General features: G+C 41.8%; 1 long non-coding RNA gene across 1 annotated transcript in view; it reads right to left on the bottom strand.

The window, feature by feature from the left end:
• LOC112550938 overlaps positions 1 to 23,729 on the bottom strand; it is a 56,148-nt gene extending 32,419 nt beyond the window's left edge. Inside the window, exons 1-2 of the long non-coding RNA XR_003095025.1 lie at positions 23,660 to 23,729; positions 11,820 to 11,868 (exon numbers count right to left, since the gene is read on the bottom strand). This is a non-coding gene — a long non-coding RNA (uncharacterized LOC112550938). The remainder of the gene's footprint in view (positions 1 to 11,819; positions 11,869 to 23,659) is intronic.
• Positions 23,730 to 25,287: the final 1,558 nt, after the last annotated feature.

Genomic DNA, 25,287 nt, shown 5'->3' with positions numbered 1-25,287 from the left:
TACAAGTTCAAGTGTCCACAAGCTCTGGGCAGCAGATAACAATTTTGAGTACACAGAGAGAAAAATATTGTTGATTGTCCATTTGGGCTCATCCCTAGATGTTAAGTCCTATAAGGCAAAGAATGGATAAACATACAACAAAGTAATTTACCCCAGGTTTTACTCTGTAGTAAATGTGTTATAGACACAGGATCAGCTGTCCTGGGAAAGCAGCTACATTTGGTGCTATTACAGTTCCTGGGCACTAGATGAGGGAAGCCAGTTTGCACTGAGCAAAAGGTTACCTCTAACTATGGGAGCTGACACACAGTACATCCTGTGCCAGTGTGGGCCAAACTTTTTGGCAAGTGTGCCACAAAGTAAGCCCTGGACCTGCTTCTTCTGAGTGCCATTCTGATTCCCCAATCTGTTGCTCTTCTTTCTGCTCCTTGCCCTGTTCTCTATGCCTGACCTGTTGCTCTTCTTTGTTTTCCCTGCTCTGTGCTGCCTGCCCACTCCTTAATCTGCTGCATACCACACAGAGGCATCCCGTATCATTTGTGGTATGTGGGCTGTGGATTGGCCACACTTATTCTATATAAAAGTCACTGCAAATTTTTCAAGGAGTAACTTTGTCCTGGATTTGAAGGACTTACTATGTGCAAGCACTATACACTGTGTCTTTTTTTTTTCACTATGCAGTAAAATCAACTTGGTCTTAGCCAAAAAGCCGCACATGTGTGTTTGCACAATAGATCCTCTACATCCTTAATTTATGTGTGTCATTTCTACATGCCCATTTTTGCCAAGGAGCAGGGAGACAATTTATCATTACATTAAAATCACATGGGAATGGAGGGTATTGATGAATGTGTACCCTACAAAGTCCCAAAAATGCCCCTGCAGTGGGGGAAAACAGAGGGCAGCTCTCAGAGCTGCAGTGATCCATAAGAGAAGCTGCATCAGCCCCTAGTACTCCCTGAAGAAAAACAAAACTAGCTGCTTCCCTTTTATCTCTATGCTGGTACAGTATGAATTGTGACCCAGGAGTGAATCTGTTCTTGGGCCCGGAGCTTATAGCAAAAACACTGCTAATAGAGAGATGAACACACAAGATTTATTTAAGGTACTTTAATTATGAATAATTCTGTGGGAAAATACATGGTTCAGATTAAACTAGCATTAATTGAACAAAACAATTTCTCATCAATAAGCACTGTGAATGTTTCCAGCCATTCTCAAACACTTCACTATGAAAGTACTTTGTTTGGCATATGCTAAGAACAGGATCCAGCTGCCACACTGCTGGGTGCAGTAGTCCCTACTCTGTGACTGCAGCATGTAGTACAGCGCTGTTTTTTGGCAGACTAGCAAAATAATCCTTTTCTTATTCTTAAATTGATTCTTCCTCTCCCTCCCCATTTTTATGTTAGTAAATAGTTATTTGTTAAATATAATCTAAAATTTTTACAAGTCAATTACAGAGAAACATCTTTGCCACAAGTATTGATACAATGCTGAAACTGTGGACTGATCCAGAAACAGGTTACCACCACCCCAGGTGACTAAGAAGAGTCCTGCCAGGCACTGCGCTTGGCTTTCCAGCACCATTCTTCTGCTTTGAATATACCAGGAGGGGGTTGGAGTGGGGGCTGCTTCACTTTAAGGGGTTGGGGTAGTGGACAGCACTGTTTGGGACCGGGATGGGGCCATGATTGTGGAAGAGGGGGGTTGCTTGAGTGATCAACATAGTGACTGCCTATTCTGAGAGACTTGAAGTCACCTAGCACCCATGGACTTTCCTCAGGGATCAGATGAGATGGGTAGTGGGGGAGAATGCTGGAGTGCTACTTGCAAGCATCTCCAGACCCACAATCTGGGAGTCAACCCTGGCAGCAGGACCAGATTGGCTGAGATAATGGTTCCCATGTGGGATTCCTGACATCACATCAGTGCCTTTCTTGGACTGGGAGACAGGGAGGGAGGGAGAGGGGTTGTTTGGGAAGGGGGATTTTTTCTCATTTCTGCTGTAACATTATAGATAGCTGTATGTTATATCCTATCTCTAACCTCAGTGTCTTCTCTTGTCACCAGCCCTCTGGTGCTGCCAACTGAGTTGAAGTGCAGAGCACTGGAACTTGTACCAGTTTTTTGGATTTTGGCATATGGGTCATAGGGTGCTTAGCTCTGGCCTCTGAGATGTGCTGTGCGGGTGCCAAGGTTGGGGTCTGAGGGACTGTGCCTAATTATGGGGGCATGTGGTTCCCCAGATGGGTGTGCAGGTGTCATGGTTGGGGTCCAGAGAGCTGTGCCCAAGTGCATGGGCATGGAGATCCCTGGCTGGGTGTGTGGGTGTCAAGTTTGGGATCCAAGGGACTGTGCCTAGGTGCAAGGGTTTTCCTGGGCTCATTGTTGGGGTCTGCATGTGTCATGGGGTGCTTTATGATGCAGTGTTAGGCATGTGGGGTCACAGCCCAGGGGCTCAGGTTCCCAGGTCCCAAGGCTCATGCAAAGGGACACAGATGCCTCACTTCCCCTCTACAGTCTGCCTGTGGCTGGAAGATGGCTGGAGGCAGGAAGCAGGGCTAAGGAGAGGGGCTGTGCTTGCTTGGTGCTGGGAGAGCCTGGGGGACAGGGTCTCCTGGGTGATAGCATGGGTGCTAGGGAGGCCTGGAGGGTAGAGGTGGCCACAAAGCAGGCTGGGATGTTGGAGGATAATGATCTAACTTGAATCAATAGGGAAACAGTACAGAAGTTAGATGCATTGGTATAACCTAAATCAATCTGAATTGAGTGTACCTCACACTAGGTCTACCTTTGCTCACTCATGGCATCTTTAGATCGCTCAATGTATGCCTAACTTCTTTATGGTTATAGGTCTAGATTGATCTACATTCACTTAAACAGGTCTAAGTGTAATGTCTGTACATGTCCTGAATGTTGTCCCTATGGACTATCACATTACTAATAAAACTATAGACAGAATGAACGACTGACACTTATGGGCATAATTATTCAGAGAAATCAAATTGTGAATTTACAAGTGTAAGTTTCTACATTGGAAGTATGTATATGTGCAGCCACTCTCTGTGAACTGAAAGAACATTTTATGGTGTCCCGGGGTGCCGGGGTTACAGGAGAACCCCAGGCCAAAATAGAAGAAAGCCCCAACTTACCATCTGCAGGAGCTGGAAGGAGTGGGGAAGCACACGCAGAGAAACCGCCCATGCAGTTCGTCAGCCATGCTCATATCCAGTTGGGGCCAGGTGATGTCAGCTGAAGACACCACCCGGCAGAAACAAAAGGCTGCCCCGAGGGCGCAGGAGAGAGGTCGGTGAGTGGAGGCTCCACAGGGAAGCCTGCAGCCCGAAACGTGCAGCTGCTGCATCGGGTGGCCTGGGATGATGGGGACAGAGCCAGTGGAGGCACTGGCAGAGAAGCCGGGAGTGGAGCTGGCAGAGAAGCCAGGAGTGGAGCCAGTAGAAGCACTGGCAGAGAAGCCGGCAGGAAAGCCTACTGGCAAACCGGCAGAGAAGCTGGCAGAGGAGCCAACTGGCAAGCTAGCAGGAAAGCCGACTGGCAAGCCGGCAGGGAAGCCGAATGGCAAGCTGGCAGAAGAGCCAGCAGGGAAGCTGACTGGCTAGCTGGCAGAGGAGCCGACTGGCAAGCCAGCAGAGAAGCCAGCAGAAGAGCCAGCAGGGAAGCCGAAAAAGAGAGCAGCGGTGAGTGGGGAGAGCAGAGGAGGAGACGAGTGCTGGGGAAGCTGGAGCAACTATAGGGAAGCCCGGAGAAGAGGTAACGAGGGCGGGGCCGATGGGAGCCCCAAGGGGGATAGCCTTGGGGTGAGCAGCAGAAGAACCCAAGTGGGGACGGTTAACGGAGTAAGGGAGCCAGCAGACGGGCCCACAGCATCCCCAAGAAGAGTCAGCCGGGACCCATAGGACCTTGGTCAACTGGGACGCCATCCCCAGAGAAGGGCCGAGCCTAGGGGAGAGATAGGAGCCCTGAGTGGGGCAAGCAACTGGGTCTGGGGCACCGAGGGACTGGGAAAACACAGGGACCGTAGACTAAGGGGCACTCTATATTCCTTTGTGGCCTCCTGGCCCACCGGTCGCATCTCTCTGGCAGTCATGGTGGCGAGTATCACACGTTGAGTCACGGTGTGGTTGGAATAGGGAGCTAGGGACACGGGATAGTCGAATCTAAGACCAAGGGCCTCAACGCCTTCATGCCTGAGCCGTGGCCCAGGGACACTGGGGCTCATGGCTGGAGAGCCACGGGAGGCTGGGGAAGAAACCGAGAGGTCCAGGGACGCCAGAGGGCCAGAAGACCCACAACTGAAGGTGGCGAGTGGCCGGGGTGTAGGGGAGGTCGGAGCCCCGTGAGTGCCTGCTGAGAGGTGTGATGACCCTGGAGGCTGCCTCAAAGGGGAACCCCTCCACTGAGGTTCCATTCAAAGTTGTGGCAAGCAAGTTAAGGGGCTCCCCGGATGTTAGCCGGGGTAGCCTTTGGGGTCCACTTGCAGGCCTGGGACAGACAATATCAATAGTCTAGGCAAAGGCTGCAAGAGAACACCTGATAGAGCAGAGGCGGGCACATATGGTTTTTCCGATCAAACACTTAACCAACTTCATTTGACTAGGAAGTATCAACTCCTCACAGAAGCCTCATTGGAATCAACTCATAGTTAAAAACAAAATTCACAGAAAAAAATCATCAGTAGTAATAAATTCAAGGGATTTTGCAGTCTCCTTATGATATTTCACAGGAAGAAGAAAAAAGGCTAAATTTATTGAATAAATCATATATTCACTCAGGTCTGCTACACAGAACAAATTTTCCATGTTCCCAAATTTAAATATGCACCATGCACCACTTTCGAAGGACTTTTGTGTATATAAATTTTGATCATTTTTTTTTAAAGGTGAACTAATATAAAAGGCATGTCATGTACAGTATCTGCTTTCAGAGAATGAAACTAAGTATTAGGAATAAAGATTCATACAGGGACTGATCTTATATAATTCAAGTCAAGGAGAATTTTCCCAATAGTTTAAATGGGAGCAGAATCAAGTGTATGATCCTTGCTGTGCTCACAATATATCTTCATGCTGCTGTAAAATACAAAGTGGCTAAAGATATAGTTTCTAATTAAAATTTATTTTCTGTAACTAGCATCATGACTAGTAGCATTTGCTATCAACAGCAACAACCAATACCACCTCCAAGACTCATTTTAATGGTGAAACATTCTCTTATTAAAATCTTCATAAAATAGACTCTATCACACACAGTCTATTTTACTTTCACTAGCAAAAGTAAACAAAACCATTTTTGACAAAGCTAAGTGAATATTACTTTATTATGTGAGGCAGGATGATTATGATAATAATAATACATTCCAATCATGACCAGTTTTCCTTTACCACTTTAACCAGCAGCAGCATTCAATCAAATGGAAAAAAAATTAAATCCCAAAAGGTAGATAATAGCTTTCCTCTGATTGCTGCCTTCAGCCTAGTGACAGTGGGAAAGTTATAAAAGTCATTTGTAGCAACTCATTATCATGTCACCTTATTTTGTGCCCATACTAGATAAGTAGCAATAAGCTATGGGTTAGGGTATTCCACATTGTCACCATTATATGAGAGTCTAATAGCACCCATCTGCTCAAGATTACCCTAGACAGTTACTGAGATTTAGGAGGGACAGCCTTCTACTGATTTAGGACATATTCCTTAGAATGTTCTTTCATTTATTCTTGAACTGAGGAATAAAGCTAATTTTATGAAGAGTACTCATGAATTATTTCCTTCATGTAGGATTCAATAATGTTCCCAGTAGAATGTTCTTCTTGCACTTTAATTCAAGGTAATGATGTTGTTGCATCTTATGTTGGCACTAAAATGGAGTTTAATGCCATATCGACAGTCAAAACTTCTGTGTGATTTCCAAAGGCATTAAATTATCTGAAAAACTGAGCTGAGGAACGAGAAGCTTTGATGTATTAAAACTTTTCTGTTTTTTTACCTCAGGGTTTCTGAATGAAGAAGGAATTAGCTTCTTTACAATGTGAGAAAATCCATTTCCACAGACATCTACCCATAGCTTGATGGAAGGTATAAATAGTAGACCATTTCATGGGTATATCTTTGTGACAGTTTCATGGAACAGTTTTATAAAATACTCATTCAACAAGCACTATTAAACAGCAAAATAATCAATAGAAAACTCCTCTATCATGTAACCAGTAACTCTGATAATTGATAATCATGATTTAAAACAAAAATCTTTGTAAAGTATCCAGTTTAATCTACTCATGGTTAGTGAATCTTAACATTTGCCAAGGGACTGATCCAATACACTAGAGCCAATGGGAACTTTTCCACTGACTTCAGTGGACATAAGAGGAAATTTTGCCTTGAGTACAGGCACAGTAAAGATGGAGTATGGACCTTAGAACTAGACCTTAAATTGTGAGAAAAATATTTTATGGCTTAATTGGGTTCTGGTGGGCATGTCTACACGTGCATTTATGTTGGTTTAAATTTACTGTGCAGTAAGTGGGAATACACCAGCGTCTACATGTGCAGGCATTAAAGTGCATTAACACTCTGTGTGGACTGACTTGGAACTAAAGTTAGTCCCAAGTCAGTTCATACACACAGTGTTACTGTCCAGTAAGTCATCTACATGCATATTACTGCACAGTATATAATTGGGCATATATTTGATACCTGCATGATGCAGGTATCAAATTTATAATCAAGTCAGCGTAAGTCACCGTATTTACTGTGCAGTACAGGCATGCACATGTAGATGTGTGCCCATACCATGCAGTGATTTTGGTTACTGCGCAGTAAATGTGCATGTGTAGATATATCCAGTGAGAGAATAAGGTGCAGAAATCCAGCGTCAAAAGGATGTTTAATCCAGCACTTCAACCATGTGAATTTTCAGGCATTTCCTACACATACAAGGCAACATACAGCAGCTTTGGTGTGGGTGCAGTGATGAAACAGAAATCAATACTTTATTCATGTCATCTTTTTTTTTCTTTTTTTTAATAGGGTAGAAGAGGCAATGGAGTTGTGACAAAGTGCTTTCATAGACCGAGAGAGAAAAAAAATTAAGGAAAGGCTAGACTCTCCTCTCATTTACTCAAGTGCAAGCATAATGACAGATAAGTAATTAATAAAACAGATGGAGAAGTAATAATTATATGTGAAGCCTTTTCATTTGTGAGAAATAATCATGGTTTTCCTGCTAATCTTTTCTTAATCATCCTCCAGTACTTTCCAAAGCAGTAATAGAAAAAAAGGTGGAAAAAGATGGTTTCCAAATTGCTTTTCTATAGAGAAATTTAGGCACTGTGTTATCCAGCATGTCTGTCTTCCTGAAAGTAAACTGAACATTATAAATTCTAGGGGAATAATTACTATGAGTTTTCTGGTATTTCTCCAAAATACTCCAGCCAGTTTACATAATTTATTTACTAAAACAAAGAGAACACTTTATCAAGTTGTTGATTTAGTATTTTTTTTAATTTTTATTATACATATTATGCCTTCAAATGCAATCCCAAACTTTTACCACATAATAAAAAGTGATAATATATTAATTTAATTTGAGTATTTTCCCACCAATTAAGATGTCACTTCTGCTGAAATTTAAAAGAAAGATTCTGAAGACTTGGTATTTATTATAATGGATTCCTTCTCCACTAAACAGGTTTCTGAAGACCTAGCTCTAAACAGAATTAATAAGATTTTTTTTTCATTCATTCATTCATTCTTTATAAATATCATGTGCAGATTTAGAGCTAAATTGTACCCACTGGGAACAGCCAGTACTAAGGGAGAGAAACTATAGCAAAGAACAGACGTGTTTGGCATCACCTAAAAAGAAACGGTTAGTATTGTGCTGAACTGAAGGGAAGACAGAAGTGATTAGCTGTGTTATTCTGAAGTCAGGTAGAAAGGAGGGCAAGATAGGCAAAAATGTTAGTAGGTCATTTCTGAATCATACATTACATAAAATATCACTAAAAACTTGATTAAGCAGAACTCTTAGTAACTGCCAAATAAGTTGCATAGTCCCTGAGAGGAAGACATAGGCTAAAGGCTCACTATAATACATCACATGCATAGCTCAGGAATTGCTTGGCCCACTGACAACTTGATGCCCTGCCCACCCCTCCCTGCCAAAGAGGCAGGTATATATCGGGCCCCCACCCTGGTGCACACACCACAGGGGTTTAGTTCAGTTTAATTCTCCCTAAATTGAAGTGGTGTTTTTAAAAAATCCACTGTTTCAATTTGGGAGAACTAAACTGAATTAAACTCCCATGGCATGTAGAAGCAGCCCAGAAGGCTGACAGTGATGATCCTAGCCATCTGGTTAGATAGGAATATTTACCTTTTCACTTCGTTCTTCTTTTCTTTGCCATTGTCCATTGAATAAAGTTTCATATCTAGAACATTAACATTTCAATGAAAATGTGTGTTTTTTAAATACCAGGAGTCAGATTATGCAACCTTTACATACATAGAACAGTATCTTAGTCTGTGAGTAAGATGCATTTTAAAACAATGAGGTCACTCACAAAGTAGGTACTATTCAGAATTAGTAAAGGGGCAGATTCTGTTCCATAGAATCTCAACCCAGTTCACATATTAGGAATGGTTATCTGTTCTATTTCCAGGACAGATTCAGCTACATAGAAAGTGTAACAATAATGAACTCAAAAACATAGCTGGAACAAATTTTCTAAGAGTCAACCATAACCAAAGTCATGGTTAATGTGAAAATATAAGAACAACACTTCTGTACCATTTACTGGCCTCAGTAGTACATTTTGGAGTGGGAGTAAGGAACCATTGCCTACCTGTACAGCCTATGTAGGAACTATCCAAAATTGTACCTTTGCTACTGGGAATAAATACCAAAATGCTCTCCCATTCCTTCTTATCAGGTCATGGTTCAGCTCTTCCTTTACCCACTCCACTAGCTGGCAAAACCTGTCTTTTGTAGATGCAACCTCTCCTCTGTAGGTGAAACCCGCCTTGGGTGTTAAATGAATTTTGTATTAATTGATTTTTTTTTTTTTACTTATTGTTAAGAGGGAAGATGTAATTATAGAAATTATGAATTAATGATGCTTCCTAATAGGAGACTGAGGGATTGAGAATTGGGAGATAGTCCTTCAGGCAGCAGACAGCTAGTTAGGTAGTGGCTGTTAATCAGTTGGGTACTCGGAGAGAAATATAGGGTCTACAGGGCTTGCTTATGACTCCAGAATAAAACCAGTTGTGTAGTTCTTGCCCTTCATATATGTCTGTATTTACTGAACCTGGTGATAACTACACTGTTTATTACACTACTGGCACCAAGTACAACAACAGAAATTCAGGAAAGTATAAGCCAGATCCTCCCTGGCATAAAGAGATGCAGAACTAGTGAGGTTTTATGCTTAAGCTCACTAGCTGGTGATGTGGCCCATTATACCGTTCAAAAGGAGAATGCCTCCAGGTTGCTTCTCCTCAGTTGTATGAAGCTATACTGGGCACGATATGAGACTGCATCTAACTACTGAAATGTATCCTTATATACCCCAGAATTTAAAATCTTGTCTTGAAGCCTGATTTCAGGCTTTTACTTTAGTAAGAAATATGTGATATACGTTAATTTTAAAACTAATCTTCACTGTCATTCTATGTGCCTCCTCTGAAGGAGCTTCTGGGGAAATATACATCGTTTTAGACATACAGCTTTGGCTTGTTTAGGATTGCTCATTGTGTCAATAAAATAATAAAAGCTATTAAAGAAAAATGATAAGCACTATCTCTGCCCCTCCCCCCCAAAATTAATTTATATGGAGTTTAAAGATCTATGACATGGCATAAAGGTTACCAAAGAATACACATAAAAGCAACAAAAGGTGATAAATCAGTATGCCTGGCACAAGCCCTTCTATCAACTACAAACATGAATTCTCTTTGTTAATTATATAGGTTTTCTTGCTAAGTAAATTAATATAATAATCAAATAATAAATCAAAAGTGCACTTTATATCATTCTGAGCTTTGAGAGGGTCAAAGATGATTTTGGTAGTTTAGTTAGTTTTGTTGTACACTAAATCCATTTTTGCTTCAGGAATATTTGTCTTTAGCTGAACATGGTTTAAGTGACTGGATCAACATAGTTGCTCATTTCTATGCAAATCATGATTACACTTTCCTGTGTGTGACCCTTAGTAATATAATTAAAAATATGACTTGTAAGCAAGTCATGCATCCTAAAGAATAAATACTTCAGATTTTGTCCCATCAGCAGTCTCTGTGTTCCTAACTGTCTTTAGCTAAGGAAGGTAAAACAAAAGTAGCAGCCGATCTACATTCAAAAGTGCACCATTAAATAGTACAATATTTTGATAGAGAAAGATTAATCGGTATAAATAATGCATCAAAATAGTTTAAGTATTTTGCACAAAAACATCTTTCCTGTTTACAGGTCTTTCAGATGAATAATACACCAGATATGCTGAGGGATCGAAGAAGAGTGCATACTGCTATCAGCATGTTTAAGAAGCTCAGCGTGACTTGCTCAGAGTGAAAGGAAGCCTACCACCTTCCCCCAAACATTTTACCAAAAGACACATTGGTCTTAATGCTAAATAACCCTTGTGAAAACAAAGAAAAAGATATTTCTTCATAGAGCCTCCAATATATGTCAGTCAAACTAAAGGACAAATGAAGAATACAAATTCCAGGAATTCTTGGCAGGAAACATCTCTGAACTCCCCAACCTTTGATATTAAGAGCCCCAGTATAACCTAAAAATTCTAGTACATACTTCCTACTTATAAACACTTATAACCAAACATACTTCCTATCCAAGAACAGAAGAGTAGCATTTTTACTTAATGAAAAAGATGTCAAAATCTCAATTTTCATGTAGTTGCTCAATGGGAAGAAATGCATGTGACTATTCTGGACAAATTCAAATTATTAAAAAAAATAACTTCCATGGAAAGATCCTAAATTTCATATTCTACATCAAGGAACATATAAAATAATGAAAGAAATGAAATTTTGAAGCAATGGAAGCTTGAAAAACATTGCATGGCAAACAAGATCTTGATCGTTCTGTAAGGGATTAATCCTTCCATTTGCTAAGGAAATGTTGAATACTTCCCTTATACATTTCTCAGGCTCTTAAGGGTTGTTTATATTATTGTAGTATTAAGCCCAAGTTACAAGCCTGGTAAAGTAAAATTCTTAACAAAATGTACACACTTTCTATGAAAAGAAAAGAAACTTTTAAAATCCCAATTTTCCATTTACAAGCATGTTGGGTGGAAATGTTTTGAACATCTTGTTTGGTGCTTTTATCTTCTTTTTATGACATGCATATATATTTTTCAAGTTTCTTTTCTGCTTTGTATGTCTTTGCTTTAGAAATTAGCTCTACTTTTTTTTCCTTTAATGCTCTGGGAATCATCTAATTGGCTGTATATTTAGCTGAAGCATCTGAGGCAGCCCATCTTGGGAATACTGTTACTATTTTATGCAATGCATTTAATAGTTGTGCTCATTGACTTAAGGAGGCGCTTGTCTTGTGTCTGTTTCCTTGCAGATCATTTGGATTTATGTAGTGAGACCAGTTTTGCATCTGAGGCTGCATGGAAACAACTTTTTTTTTTCTTTTTTCAGGCTTAATCTTGCTAGCTTCCCCATTGAATTGTTCTGATTAGCTAGGGAGATAAGGCAAACCAATACCATAATAAACGTGTTATTAAGCTATGTGTGAATAATATAAGGAAGGATTCAGTATCTCACCTGAAATTAGATTGTAGATGATGGTGGTAGTGGAACTGGAATTAAAGAACTGCAAAATAGAGAACAGTGAATGGTCAAAATGGTTTAATTGGTGCTGAGTTACAATAACACACATTTCTAGATAGCCCTTTCTAGTTTCATTTCCAAAGATGACTGCAAAGCCTTATAACTCAAACTTCGCAACAAAACAAGAAACAAATCAACAGCAACAACAAACAAGCAGTTGTGGGTACTCTGCATCTAAAGGTTAAGTATTTTGGGCTACCTATAGAGAGTTCAGAAAGCCAGACATTTCAGTACTCATTTGATGTACCTGACAGGTAGTAGCTAAACATTACTGCAGATTTACTCACTTGAGTGTCTTACCTATTCTTGGTAACATTTGTCTTTGTTTCACATTACTGTGAGCTGCTCTTATGGTGCAAAGGGAGAAGCTATTCAGGCTTTTTTGTTTTGTTTTGTTTTTTGTTTTGTTTGTTTTCTTGCCCTATAAAGAAACACGACACTGTCTTTCTATGTATTTTTATAGTACTCTTAGCTGTAGTACATGACTGAACCTGTGAGAGCTCTAAACTTGTCACTGTTCTAAGGTTTTCAAAGCTTGAAGTTCATTTTAAAGTAGGCATCATCAACCTTTCATATAAGAAAGATTGCCTCATGAACCACATCCCCTTCCGATTCACAATGACATGAAAACTTTGGCCCAGATCTTATTCCATCTCTAGCAAATGCAAGTGTACCAGAGTGTTTTTTAGGAGCCTAATCACTAAACAAGTTCCTATTTAACCCCATTAAACAGCCAGAATTCTGCTGGGGCATCTAGATTGCTTGTTCAACACTATTTGGGAGTGAACAGATCCTGAGGTGTCTGGATGTGGCCTATTGTGTGGTAACTCAGAAGTGATCCAATATGTGATCCTGCAAAAGTAGCCTATACGAGGCATGTCCAGCCCAGCGTGCATGCGTGGTTTGCAGTTCTGCAGACCTGTCTGGGATGCTGCAAACCACATGCACCACATATAAAGGCCTTTGCTGAGCTGCTAATTTGTAGCACAGCTGGGTTTTTTGACACCAGGAGATCTCAGTGTCAAAAAAACCTGAACTAGAAAAAAGCGGCACAGCACACGTGGCTGCAGTGGATGCCACCTGAAATCAGAGCCTGGCCAGCCAGAGCCATGCTGTGGCTGCCAGCCCAGGCTCTGGACATCTGGGTTGCCACTGCTGGAGCCCTGGGATGCCTCCAGTACCCCAGGTTAGGCTGCTAGGGCCAGTCCAGGTGCTTGCCCCAGCCTCCCCTACCCCATCTGGGGCAACTGAATGCATGCCCGAAAGGCATTCTCTGGGGACAACTAGCAGCAGCAGAAATATGTGCTACTGCTAGTTGTCCTCAGGAAATGCACGTTCCCATTCATGGGAACATGACCTTAGAGGCAGAATAAGACCTGGGTCTTGGTCTTCATGGAATGCCAACCAGTGCTGGTAAGATGTTTTACCTCTGAAGCACTATCAATTAAAATGCTTACATTCTATAATGATGGAAATATTATAAAATATAACATTATAAAATACAGGAATATGATAAAACATAAAAATGTGCAACATTTTTCTTTTGAAACCCCAAATGAGGTAAAATTCAGTTTTGTTGTAAAATTGTTGTGGCAGAGTAAAGTTGAAAGTTTTATTAAGGATTTATTAAGTATATTTGGGCTCATTGGGGATTAATAAGGGTTGAGTTATTTTTGTTTTCAAACAATGAATAACATAGCTTTTGTGTGGCTTCACACACAAAAGCAGCAAAAACAGAAGACTGGTAGAGTTTTGTTTTAAACTTTAAACTTCAGTTTTTCAATTGATTTTAAGCACACAAAAAAGGTTAAAAAAACCTGTCAATTGAAACTGCCAAATTTTACATACATCTAGATTAGTGCTCACATAAATTTTCCTGACAGTGAAAATTATTAACACATGTGGCTATTACTTTAGAATAATGTGAAAGGATAATATGAATTTCAACAAAAAGCTATTTTTGTTCCACTGCTGTTTACAAAAGAGCCCTTTACTGGCTAATCAGATAATTACAGCTTTCACTGATGGCAGAGACTAAAGCAGGATCATCTTCAGTAAAAGAATTTTCTGCTTCTTCTTGTATGAGAGTTCCTGGATTTCTAGGATTCATATTTTATATGAGCATAAAATAATAAAAAAGGAACATACATTATTATAATCTAAACCCTAATGATGTGAATTCTCTTGTTCATGAAAGCTTAGGTATCTCTGATTCAGTTAGTCTACAGGCTGCATCTCTACTCTGCCTTCTGCCTGAGGTCTAGAGACACAGAAAGCCACTTGACCTCTGCTACAGGAGTACAGCCATTTTATATGTGTTTTTTCCATCTATTACTGGTTTACATTCTGAATGATAAAATGGCAATGAAGATTCTGAGACCATACACTGGCGACAGCAACTTTACAACACAAATATATCTTTGTTGCAAAGACTACAGTAGATGTAAGAGATTTCTACAAATGTTTTTGCTACTCTAAAATCAAAGTATTCTGAGTTTGCACAACCAAGGAATACAAATCAGCTGTAAGATAGCTTTTTTCTTAGCTAAGGAAATGTGATTAGCACATTATATTTTAAATGTAACCATATGTCATTCTTCAGTCTCTTTTTTTTAACCAAAAGCAGAAGAGAAGTTTTGTAACAATCAAACCTCTAAATTATCTGTTTCTTGTAAGCACCATTCAAATAAAAATATAGTTTTTGTATAGTACACAGAGTAAGATTGTTATGGTAAGGTTACTTACATATAAAATAAGGAAAGGGGAAGCAAAACCATAGTTATTTTTGGCTCAATTTTTTTCCAGAACAAACTGTTCTGGTACAGAAATAAGGAAGAAGAGAAGGCTTAAAAGGCTGTGATTTATGGCCACTTTCTTTCTTATTGAAATATAACTTCAAGGGGAAAAATAGATTCCCACGCCTTTATCACTGTTTTTATTAATACCTGTGTATATTTAAGCAATGTATTACAAAATTATATATGCATATAGTCTGAAACAATTTGCTTCACTTTAAATTGAAATATAAAGTCACTTTAGGAAACAAATAGGCAGTTATACCACATTGTATCAGAATCTGTTCTTTCAAAATATCAGTCTCTAAGAAAAAAATTACAATAAAACTTGATTGATTTTTTCTAAACTGTGACAAATGTGCATTATGAAAAACGAAGAAGTTAGAATTCTGTTTAAATTTAAATATAGTGGAGAACCAACCCATTCAGTGATTTTCAATATCACAGATGCATTCTCAGTTTATCAACAAAGTTTGTTATTTCTTTAATTCACAGAAAATGGAGTATGGGATAGAAGTTCATAATTATGGCATAAAGAACTATCTTCACTACAGCTAAAACTATATAAAACAAATCAGTTACAAAATAATTTTCTATCTTCATGCAACATAGGGTGCTAACAGACATGCAGCTCCCTGCTGTAATTCATGGTGCTTTGCAGAAAGTGCCATAAGTTACAGCATCCTCCCTGCCCCAATACACTTTCACTGTTGGGTCTGAGGGGTTGGGGGATCAATCTCCAGCCTGAAGCAGCTGCATGTCTACAACTACTCTCCCCTGGCACCTCTCCCACACCCCCTCCTGCTCCCAGGTCCAGTGCTGTCTTCAGAAGTTACATCTGGGGTTTGCCCAGCCTGTGCTGGTGGGTGGGGTGGGTAGATTGGAGCCCCCTCGAGGTCGGGGGGACTGTAATCCATATTCCCCAACCTCCAGTGCCAGCTGGGCAAACCCCAGGCTCGACTTTCCCCCATCCCTTCTCCCCTTCCCATTCTGAAGACAGCACCAACCATGGGGTTGGGCTGTATCAGCCCAGTTCAGCCCCTCAGCATGTGGTGACAGATGTTACTGAAGTTGCTCCACTTTGGAGCACCTTTATCTGAACCCACATTTAATGAGGGTTCAGATTGTTGTGCAACTAAACACTTTTAAAGTGCTCCGCAGGTGTGCATTTCTGTCAGGGCATGGCTATAGAGCACTTTCAAGGGGCCAATCACAAGACAATTGTAACTCCTGTCTGTAAGCATAGTTAAAACTATGTTAATGGTACAGGCTGAGGTTTTTATCTCTTTCCATTTTTCCTCTTCCCAGGTATTTATAAGGCCTGGGATTGCTTTAGTATGTCATTTTAATATATATTTGCAAGAAAATTACTGACTAGTATAAATCCACCTCTGTTGCAGAAGACTGTGGAAAATATAAGATGGTATAAAATATCCGTTTAATTTTCAACTCAGAGTCCCTCTTGCATCTGACATTGTTCATGAATACAAGAGTGAAACAAGATACTATTTTACATATATATATATATATGTATACTCTAAACAGTACTGCTCTATATTCAAATACCCACATAAGCTTAGCAGCTGATCAAGCTAGTTTCTACAGCAAAGAGCACACAAGGGAGCAATGTCGTATGCAGCCAACTTTGACTACTTAATCCAAAAGAGCAGGTAGCCATTTACAGCTGGGATGGCAGGGAATGGCCTTTGGAGCCTAGAGAAAGACTCTAATGTGCAATGCTTGAGCAATAGTAACACATTTTAATTGTAGTGCTACTACAGGAGTAAGAATCCTGTTCCTCCCAACTTATATGGGAGAAACTGAGGCACAGAAATACTGTGTCCATTTTTTTTTTTAAGTAACATAAGAGCAGCAATACTGAACATCTGAAATCCACAAGAAGTAGTGCTGCCTAAAGTCAGCAGAAAGAGCAGGAGTTGCCCAAACAATCAATAGGAAATGCAGAGGGCAGAACTTAGGATGCATCACTGTCACTTTCCACATCTTAGGCAAGTTATTCCAGCGCAACTGGAGTCAACTTCCTCTACCTGGGATTCACAGCTTAAAACCCTGCTTACATTCTGACATAGGGTCCTATTTTACCTTTCCTGTTAAACATATTTTTTTTCATTCTTGCAGCTGACAATTGACATTCATTTTGCCAAAAAAGAAAAGAAAAGAGAAGAAAAAAAGAAAGCAAGACCCTAGGGCCCATATGCCTTCCAGTTCATAAAGTGTCCTTGGAATCAGACTAGAAAACTACTCCCTCCAACCACTCTTTTTCGGAATGAATCATGATTTCTTTTTTGGAGAGTAAAACAGCTTCAAACCAACAGGTAGAGAATCCCTCTGTAGCTTGCCCTCTGGTGGAAATATTTCTGTGGAAGATGTGAGTTTGAATCCCTACAGTCAAGGGAAGGAGTTGGAACGGTCTCCCACCCACCTTGGATCAGGATTTAACTGTTGTGATATGGTATAAAAGGGGTGGGGAAGCAGGAATACTTCTTCCTAGAGTGTTTCAAAACAGTGTGGTATCTACCTTTGCCTTTTTTGTGCTCTGAGAATACCTTTCAGATCAAGCTACTCTGGGGACATATGTGCAAGAACTCCTAGTTTATGGATCCCAAATGGGCTTATGCATGAGGTAGCATGCCAAGCTGCTCAGCCTTGTCAAGAAAGAGTGCTTCTGGGAATTGGAGAAGCAGTTCTCTTGGTACCTGGGGAACTTTACTGTCAAATGCTGAGGTACCTACAGAATTTAGATACTGTCAGAACTGGGTGGCAGCTGAGTAGATTTAATCAGAATTGCAGTTGTAGACTTAGGTGCCTGAATTCTACCTAGGCCTCACTTAGATCTGACCTTAGGCAACCCAAGGTTGCCTAAGGTCAGATACATAGTCTGTGACAAAACAGAATATTTTCTGGGTCTCCTCAGTCCTAGATAAGTATTCAAACCCTTGAGTTAGCCTTCTTTTTCTTGCAGGTATCGCGTCTCTATAACATGAATTGTTATTACACATAGCTGCATGCATTTATAAATAAGATGTTCTTCTTTCAAAGAGAAAATAAAATATTTACTTATTCTTTTAATTTTCTGCAATCAAGATGAGTCCAAAGCATAATCACATGTTCAAACTTCTCCTCCCTGAATGTTATGAGGCAGGAGGGTTTAATATAAGAAGAAATCCATATCTGAAACATGTCAGGCTTGGTTTGGTTTTAAAAGACAAAATCTCCAAAACCATCACAGTTTTGTCTAGCATCATCTATACCAAAGAAATTCTTATAAGAGGCAGCCAAAATTTGTAAATATGTCTTACAGTCCTTCATTCACACATTTCTTGATATATTGGGCTTTAAAGATTACTTAGAAAGTACCTTTTTGTTTGATTTTTTTATTGAGATTATCAGATTTTATTTATGTAAAACAGTATCTTGTTTCACTCTTGTATTCATGAACAATTCCAGATGCAAGGGAGACTCTGAGTTGAAAAATAAAAGGATATTTTACACCATCTTATATTTTCCACAGTCTTCTGCAACAGAGGTGGATTTATACTAGCCAGTAATTTTCCTGCAAAGCATCTTGATCCAGGCCCCTGGCTTTATTGTGTTGCTAGCATAATTAGGCTTTTGTTCTAGTGAAATATAATCCCCCAATTTTGGCATCATATAAACTCTTCCATTATGGTGTTATCAAGGGCAAAGTGGCTGTCCAATTAGCCACTGTTTGTATTACTGTATGGCCTAGAGGCTGCTAGGAGACATAGGGCTTCACAAAGGTGCCAGACCGGAATCCAGGACACTGAGGGCTTAAATGTCCTTAAATGTGCTTCAGGGTATAGACAGTAGCAAATGATACTAATATAAGCTGCTAAAACCTAATTGTTATGTCTTCATGAGACATTACTTATACAAATGTAGCAAAACCCTTGCAACTTTCATTTTGTTTCATTCAGGCTGTAAATAGACATCTCATTTGAGATGCTCCGGTTGTCCCAGGATTTGACCCACATCAACACAAGAGTAGCACCACCCCTTCCAGCTACATTGCTGCTCCTCTGCCAGTAGGCAGTCAGAGAGGATAAAAAGAGACAACTGGCTTAATTCAGATTTGAGCATTTTATCTCTCAGCAAATCCCCAGACCTTACACATGGACAAGCCCATCATTCCATGTTAAGTACTTTTGAATTATCTGAGTGAACACTTTGCCGCAGAACAATCATGCTTAATTTTAGTTAATTGCCATTTAAGCCTCATGTAAAGACTGGACACATCTACATGAGATATGTACTGAGGAGATGCCTAATTTGTTCCACAGTAAAGAATCACCATCTAAACGAGTGATGCTATTAGGCTGGAGTAAACTAATTAACCAATTAATTCCACTCTAGGATAGTACTGCACAACACAAGCACTATTTGCATAGGCGGCGAAAGGCTGGGGCTAACAGGGCTTAGCCCCTGCAAATGCAGAGCAGTGGAGGCAGTGCAGAGGACTGCAGGGCAGCCCAGCCATGGGCTCTGGGTGGCTGCAGTGGGAGGGGAGGAGTGTGCATAAACTCAAACATGCAGCCACAATGTGCACACAGCCAGGATTGCAGCCCAGCAGCTGTGGAGCACTGCCAATCACAGCAGGCAAGTCTGTGAAGGGGAAGGGGGATTGAGGGGACCAGATTGAGGCCCCCACAGTGAGGGAGGGAGTGAGGCAGAGGCAGGGGCTGGGGTGAATGGGGCTCCAGGGCGGGTTGTGAGATGGTCAGAGCCTGGGCGGCTCATCCAGGGACCCTGCGGGGGTCCCACCACTGCACACACCCTGGGAGAGGCACAGGGGCATGTGCCCCCTGATTTGTGCGCAGAGCAGAGACAGGCTGCTGCTGTGGGCTGGGGCCCTCTGGTCTGCTGCTGCTGCTGCCTCAGGAGCTCTGTGACACCATGTGCCTGCTGCCACCAGCCAGGCAGGGGACATGGCACAGCCTGGCAGCAGTAGGTACATGTCATCACACAGCTCCTGAGGCAGTGGCAGCAGAGAACAGAGCCCAGCCCCCAGCAGCAGCCCTCCTGCACCCCACACACAGATCCAGGGGGCACATGCCCCCCCATGCCTCCCCTGGGGTGTGTGCAGAGAAGGGAGCCCTCCCACACCCGTGGACAAGCCACCCAGCCTGCAACCATTCCACAACCTGACCCAGGGCCCCATTCACCCCAGCCCCTGCCCCTATCCCAATCCCTCCCTCATTGTGGGGGCCTCAATCTGATCCCCCCCACCCCTTCTCCTCCAGAGATTACCTGCTGAGTGGCATGTGAGTGTGCACGTGCATGTGCGCTCAGCGCCTCCCCAATAATATTTTCTCCCTCCACCTATGACTATGTGCAATGCATGTGTAGATGGTGACTTGGGCTGGCCAGGACACAAGGACTGCCTGCTGACTAGCCCCACACTGTGGCATCATCATGCCCCAGTGAGCCCCCTCCACAGCATGTTGAGCTAGTGAGGAGCAGCTGCAGGCAGCCAAGCTTACCCCCTGGGCCTCCTGCCAATCAGGGCTGCACTGCCCCTGCTCAGTGTGCTGTGGTCCCAGGAACACATGTAAATGCTGGACCCAGGAACAACAAACTTCAGTGCAAACTACACTGGAATGTATTGCATCATATTATTATTATGTATAGATATGCCCACTGTGTGGCATCTGTTCTCATGGGATCCCTAACCTGAGACAGTCAGCTCTGTATTAAATCAGTTGCCTGTTTTAACCTGACAGCAAAGAACCTGACAAGCTTGTCCCTGGAATGAATTACAATAATCTTACAGATGCACACTGGAACGTGTGTGGTGGCTGGTAGCAGGGTAATACTTCACAGGTACTTGAAAATGGCCAATGGATGTATAACTGTCTCATTCATTTGGGAACTGAGAGACCTGGATTTAATTCTCTCTTTAGTCTGAGAGGCTGCATCCACTTGAGAATGGACGTTTGGTTCCTCAGGGACAACTAGCAGTGGCATACCTGTGCTGCCACTAGTTGTCCCTGGGGAATACCTGGGTTATGTGCCCTCTGGCACCTGGCAAGTTACTCTGGGTAGGGCAGGGGAAGCTGCGGCCAGAACTGGGATGGCCCCAGCAACTTTGTCTGGGGTCCTGGGGGCCTCCTGGGGCTGCAGCAGTGGCAATCCTGCTGCTTGGAGCCAGGCCAGCAGCTGGAGCATGGCTCCAGCTGGCCAGGCTCTGGTTTTGAGCTGCACACACTGTTGCTGAATGTGCCACTCCACTTTTTTTTTGCAAGGGTTTTTTACCCTTGGATATCTAGGGGTCAACCCCCACCCCACCCTCCGTGTTGCTCCCTTGCAGTGCAGAGAATACCTAAAAGTGTGGTATGTGGTGCTGCAGAAGTGACTGTGGCACCACTTACCACATGGCCGCACTTGTCTAGACATGACCAGGGGGTACAAACCTGTATTTCCCATTTCCTAGGAAAGTGACCTAATCATCAGGCTATAACTAAGGCTGAAGTAATGGTACTTTCCATCTTTCCTTTTGAAGCTGTGCCACTGTGCAGAGAAGAATGTAAGATTAATTGGACTAAAGAGAGAACAAGAGCACAAAAGGAAACATAGCTCTTTAGACCTGTGGTCAGGAACTTTAATGGAAGAGGGAAGACCTTGGTTCTGGTCCCTGCCCCCTTAACTACTTCTATATGTCATCCACTGACTATTTAATTCAAAATACAGAAAAGGTCATGGGAGCAGGGCCCAGATTTAAATGATTTGCAGTTTCACAAAGGAAGTGTATGATAGATTTTGGAACTGTACCCAGATTTCCTAAGCCCCAAATGCCTGTCCTAACTATAACACCAGCCTTTTCTGGACATTACTTTTACAAATACTGTTTCTCCAATTTGAGACACAAGGAGAACATTGCCAGTAATTTATTTTCAAGTGCAGACTTTTCAGGTCAGCTAAACTGTTTACAGGTCTGTACATGTTTGGTATTGTGCATCGCAAAACAGCACTGAATTGTAACTAAAATTAAAAATAAATCCATATGTTTTGTTTTCTTTTGGAGGATATTGGAACTACTTGTAACAGGGTAGGTAGATGATGAGACAGTCTCTTTAAAATCATATCAACCTGATTCTCCTTCCATTTTAAGTCAGTTTCATGTGAGAGTGACTCCATTATTTTCATTGACTTTATGCCTGATTTACAGTGGTATAAGAGAATGGAAAAATCAGGCCCGTGTGTGCCTACTGCTTGTCATAAACAGCCAGATGCTGTGGACCACAGGGGAATTGAGTTCGAAAGCATCATGTTATTTTTATTGTAATACAAACAATGATCCTAAGATTAATATGATGGTACCAGATAACAAGCAGCCATGAATAATAAGAATGTATTCTAATATTCAAAATATCTCCCATTTTTCTTAATTTATCATTGTCTGAGTAACCCTAGTTTGCAACAAACCCCTATTTAGTGTACTCAAATTCTCAATAAACAGTAATGGCCACAACATTATAAATTGTTTACAGTATGTACAGCCTCACTTGCAGAGCCCCTAAGGACCATGAACAAATACTCACAGTATGCAAGAACTGTAAATCATCACTTTAGAGGAACTACACATGAGGCAGTCTGGCCAAAAGCACCAGGCACTTTAATTATGTGTTTATTTATTTATTAAAGGAAGTAGTTTCTTGAGAATTTAGCCAGCTCTCTCAGAGAATCCCCAGGGAACAACTTATACTAAAGATAGAGCGCCAAATTCATTCCTTGTAGAACTACATTAAAATAAATGGGATAAAGTCAGACCACTGGGTCCAGTCCTGATCAATTGTACCAGTATAAATATGAAACAGCTCCACTAACTTCATACCAATACTGGGCATATTATGTTGGCTTGGTTAACATACTGCATTTACACCTCAAGTTCTACTAACCCAGTGCTACCAAACTCTCATAGTAAATATCCTATGGCTAGAAGTTAGGGTAGGTAAGGTGATTCTGGCCTTTTTGTGAGTCCATCAGGCATACTGAAGACTATGGGTCAAGAGTGAGTGCAAAGAATTCAGAATCCAGAGTGGCTTCAGTGATACATTTCTAAATTGTGACTATCTCTGCTGATTCAGGTGAGCAGAATACAGGTAGGGCATATTCAAGGCCGCAGCTATGAGGGCAAGACCACTGTGAGGACAAACCCTTCTTACTTCCTCCCACAATCAATTCAGCTGTAAATGTATGCCTAGTTATTCAATCTGGGCATATAGCCGTGCCTAAATAAGTTGCTAGCAGCACCATCATCCCCTTGTATACTGGTATGGTTAGAGACTGATGTATCTTTATCTTTCTGGCCTGAGGGACCAGCTATCCTTGGGTGGACCATGCTTAACAGAAAAAGTTTGCAAAAACCAAACTCTCAATGCAAATTAGTAGTAGTAATAGCAGCAGTAGTGTTATTATTGTCATTATTATTATTATACAACAACCCCCATTATGATCAAACTCCATGTAAGTCAAAGCATTTGAAAAAAGGGTTACATTATAAGACCCAGAGTCTAATCTTCCCTTGGAGAACAGAGTGAAATCAAACAGACTACTTGTGGAATAAAGTCTTCTCACCAAAAGCAAAAACAACCCTGAATTACCAAATTCACTTAAGCTTGAATAATGAAACTGTAGTAAGATAGAATATAGTTAAAAAGTAACACATTCATTTTAAATACATTCTAGACCAAGAAATGGAAAAGGACATGATAAAGAGTAAGGACATGATAAAGAGTAAGTAAATTTACAGCTGCTGATTGATCCATTTTCTTGCTCCAGTACCACAAAAATCAGTCACATTATCTCCACAGAAGTTGCTAAAGATAATACAGTGTTAAGCAAGATGCATGCAGTATATGTTGCTAAAAATTCCCAGGTCTCAACATGACAAGCAAAATAAAAAAAGAGAACAAGGCAAAAAAATCACTTTAAACTTACATTAATCATTTTAGAAGCACGCCATGGACTTTTCTGCTCTTTCTCAAATGGAAGAATACTGAGTGTGGAGGTTGCTGTTGAAGCCTCCTTCCCTGTGCAGAGGGCCTGAAGCAAGACTAGGGGAGCTTCAGCACACAATGCACAAATGGAGGAGGAAAACAAAGTTTAAATGTGTTGTATGAGACAGGTGGATATAGTCATCGAATACAGAGACAAACAAAGAGAGCGAGATGTCAGCACTGTCACTTTTCAGCCTGACAAGCTAACAGAGATGCACAGAAATGCAGAGAATTTGGACTGGCAATTTTACTTGCAGTCATTGCTCACATCTGTTTGTGCAAAACAATTTTAATGATACAGCCCACTGGGGTAAATCTGGAGCTGTTTCTTCCATTTCAGTGGAGCTATTACAGGTTTCTATCATATAACTGAGGCTAGGTACAGCTATTATGCTTATTGTGCAATAAGCATGCAGAAAACACTCTACAGCCATAACCAAACAGACATTCATAGCACACAGAGTGCTCTAAAAATGGCAGATCCCATTCTAAGTTAACCCTAGATGGATGTGATATCAGACTTAAGCACCTTAAGTTAGAGAGCTTTTATCAAAGGTCTGTACCCATTGCAATTCAAGGTAGGTCACATTCTGCCAGGATCCCAGGAGCCCTTTGCTTGGTGGACTGCTAGCGTCAGGTGGTCCTTATCTGCTCTGGGTGAGTACTGGCAAAGCCATGCTCCTGGGCTGTCACACAGAGGAGATAGAAATGGCTCTTCATCCTCTCTATATGTCTGAGTGTGTGTGTGTGTTGTGGGGGGAGGTTTGAGTACCCTGGCCATGCAGGCCTCCCCCAACTTGCTGGCTTGGGTTTTGGAAGAAGCTGGGCTGGGTCTGCATGGCAAGGAGCTCTGCTGCCCCACCCAGCCACCCACCTGCAGTTCCTGATGCAGTGAAAAGCTGTGCACAGTTGCAAGCTGCAGCCATCAGGAGGTTGGGTTGGAGAGAGGGGAATAGCCCCCCACCAAGCTACAGGTTGGGATGAGGGAGGAAAGCCCCCTTCAGCTTGATAGCTCAGGTCTTGAGGGGGGCAGGGGCCAGGCCCATGTGACAAGAGGACTTTGTTCCTCCTCCCAGCCTCTTGAAAGCTGCACTTCAGAGACGCACATAGCTTTTCACTGCACTGGGAACTGGGGGTGGGTTGGAAAGGGAAGGGAGCCTCCTTGCCAAGCTGAACTGGATGAGCTCTCCCAAGACATGAGCCAGCAAGCTGTGGGGGCACACAACAAGGGGACTCCCTTTCCACATCCCCTTCCCCTAGTTCCTGGTGCAGTATAGTGTCACATGTGCCTCGGAGCTGCAGCCAACAGGAGGCTGGGGTAGGCGGGGGGACAGATCCTCCTTACCACATGGACCCAAGCCAGCAATTTGGGGGGGACACACCTGGCAGGGGAGTTTTATCCGTCCTCCCAGTCAATTCTCTCTGCAGTGAAAAGCCAGGCAGCTCTGAGTTGCAGGTGTCAGGAGGCTGGGACAGCTGTGGGGGAATAGAGCCCCTCTGCCATGCTTATCTGGCCTGCTTTTCCCTCCCCCCCTACCCAGGACCTGAGGCAACAAATTGAGGGTGCTG

The sequence above is a fragment of the Alligator sinensis genome, unplaced genomic scaffold, assembly GCF_000455745.1.
Source record: "Alligator sinensis unplaced genomic scaffold, ASM45574v1 scaffold620_1, whole genome shotgun sequence".
Classification (NCBI taxonomy): Eukaryota; Metazoa; Chordata; order Crocodylia; family Alligatoridae; genus Alligator; species Alligator sinensis.
The sequence above is the reverse complement of the archived record's forward strand: the minus strand, read 5'-3'. Positions and strand labels throughout refer to the sequence as shown.